Raw genomic sequence first — 2991 nt, forward strand, 5'->3', positions numbered from 1 at the left:
CGGCGGCAGGGGGCGGGCCCGGCCCGGCCTCCCTCTCCCCTCACGGGGCGCGGGATGCGGTGGGACCGGCCCGCACCGCCACCGCGCCCGCCCCTGGCGCGAGGGACACGCGGCGCTGGGGGCAGAGCCCTGGCGGAGGCAGCGCGGGCGGCCCGTAGATAAGGCTCTTATCTTTGAGTGTCAACACTGCCAACTTGAGCCATCGGAACGAGCAGAGGGACTGGTTAGCTGTCGTTCGCCCGGATTCCACTTGTGTGGAATCATAGCACAGTCCTTGTCTTTGCCGAGATTAGCACCAGAGAATCACAGAGTATTCTGAGTTGATAGGGACCCACAAGGATCATCGCGTCCAACTCCTGGCCCCGATGGTCACACCGTGTGCCCGAGAGAATTGTCCAAACGCTTCTTGATCTCGGTCAGGCTCAGTGCTGTGACCACTTCCCCGGCGAGCTGTTCCAGTGCCCGACTCCCCTCTGGGTGAGGAGCCTTTTCTAATATCCAACCTAAACTTCCTCTAACACAACTTCAGGTCAGTCCCTTGGGTTTTGCCTCTGGTCACCACAGAGAAGAGATCCAGGCATGATTCCTGTCATCGTGAAAATAGGACACAAAATCAGTCGACCAGCCACTGTAGGAAACCATCCATTCCTTTGGGAAGCATGGTCTCCAACCTTATTGAAGCCCAGAGCTTGTCAAATGCTTACATATGTCATAAGGTTTGTCTGCCGTTCAGTGCTGCAGGCTAGATCCACAATACACATCTTTTAACAAGAAGCAGTGTAGCTGGGAAACAGAGGAAGAAGGGTTAAAAGACAGGTCCAGGACATATTGAGATAAAGGTCACTTGCTCCACCCTGCCTTGCTCACTCCACTAGACCCCAGCATCTTCAGGGAGATCAATGCACAACAGCAGCAGGAAGGTGATGCTGGGGTGTTCAACCTGGAGTTAGAACACTGCTGGAAAAAAGTAGTCTAAGAATTTATTATTTAAAAAAATTAAGATAAATAATAGCTGAGGTGAATTGCTTAATCTTTGTTCCACAAACCCAGAACTCACAATAAAATGTCCTCTTCACTATTACCTCTCATTAATGGGAAGGGAGAGCAATTTCTGTAGGTGTGAGGAAAATCTTGCAAGATACAAGATCCTTTTTCTTTTTTTTTTTTGTGCTAATAATTTTTTCTTAGTCTGAGTTTGTAAATAAAATCACTTTATGCACTTTTATGCTTTTTACTCATGTTTGTTTACTTCGATTATCCATGTTTGGTTTGTTTTGTTGCGCTTTTTGTAGTTATTGTACTAAAAATCACCTCAGGCTTTCAGCCAGGTAACTATTTTTAGGAATTACTGTTATTTTTCATGCAAATGCAAAGAGAAAGACTTTTGGATCTCAGCTGGCAATCTGTATTTTAATTACCTGTCACCTAATAAGTTTGATGTTTAACACATTGCAAACCAAAGGCAGCAATCCGTTGTCACAGCACACTTGGAAGTAAATATAGCTTGGAATAAAATGTGGTTGAAATTTAGCTGAACAGATTAGGAGCATAATTTGTGATAAGATGTGAATGGCCGCAGTTATTCAGGCCTCATCAGTAGTTACAAAATTATATGAAAATATGAATGTTATGTCTTGAAAATATAGCCAATAAATAGAGACTAGCTTTCAGATAACTAAAACCTGTGTAGGTTGTGTGTAACCATTAACATCATGAGGAAAGCAGAACCCTCAATATTCCTTCATATTCCTGATGGAATGATTTTTTTATAATCCAATTTTAAAAGTATGATATATTTGATAGTTATAACCAGCTGAGGCTCAGATCTGATAGCCATATATTTTCACAGAACCAGCCAGCTTGCTGGTTAGTGGGAAAAGGGAGATCTGACCGCAAGAAAAGGCAATTAGATTGTAGATCTTCTGTTTTGTAGTTATGCTACAATAGACACAGGATTAGAAGAAGAGCAAAAAACCCCCAAACCTAATTTCCTTAAAATCCAGGTGTTACAGAAATTTTTGACACTGGGCACTTGTGTCTATTAGATAGGTTTATTGGCACAGATCAATTATGATACCTGATAGCTTGAGCCAAGTGCCTGAAAAGAGGGACCATGGAAAAAGAAATCCCTGGGTAAATACACCCTTACAATCTAAGCTCCCCATCCCTCATGTGACAATCTGGACCAGCAGACATGTTAGGGTCTGTGGTATTGTCACCCTTCATTGGTTTTCTGTTTCATTATCGAGTGATGGCTGTGTGGTCATTTTCACATCCTCTTAGGTTGGTTTTGGTGGGGTTTTGGCCAGTTCTGTAGTCCATGCTGTAATAGTGTTGTTACAGTTCATATGCCACAATCTAGGGGCTGTCCACTCTGGCTATTAATTTTCAAATAGTAATTAAGCTGCCAGCTTTGTCTGTTCTAACTATTATTAATGTTCAGATTGTTACCTCCAGGTTTCACTATAATACATCTGTACTTATAGAACATAGCCATAGAGTTCAGCTAAAGTTCAGCTTGCAGCATAACAATTCTAGCTACTTATGTCAAGCAAGTACTTTCCTACTTTTGAATAATATAAAATTTGCAGCATCAGAAGTAAAGTACCACTGAAATCAATAGAGAAAATACCTTTTAAAAGTAATTTGTATCTGCTAGTGCAACTTGACTCTCTTCTCAATCTTCTTGTCCTCTTGACAACCCTTCTAAAATACTGGTGAGAACTGGGAGAATTTAAGATATAGAGAGGTGGAATGCTAGGGAAAGGAACCATCAGCTTTAAGAGAAAGGCATGAGGCAACTATGGAAGGGAGGGGGGATCCTAGGTCAAATCTAGCAGAGATGAGAAATATCTGTCTTCAGTTAAAGAACTGGTATTTAAAGACCTGTCAGATTAATGTTTGAGTCTCTGCCTCCTTCTGGGTGGCCTATCTCCTCTCCTCTGCTAGCTTTATCAAATCTCACTGGGGAGAAAAAAAGTGTTTGTTCTG

Source organism: Corvus moneduloides, chromosome 1 (assembly GCF_009650955.1).
Source record: "Corvus moneduloides isolate bCorMon1 chromosome 1, bCorMon1.pri, whole genome shotgun sequence".
NCBI classification, from domain to species: Eukaryota; Metazoa; Chordata; class Aves; order Passeriformes; family Corvidae; genus Corvus; species Corvus moneduloides.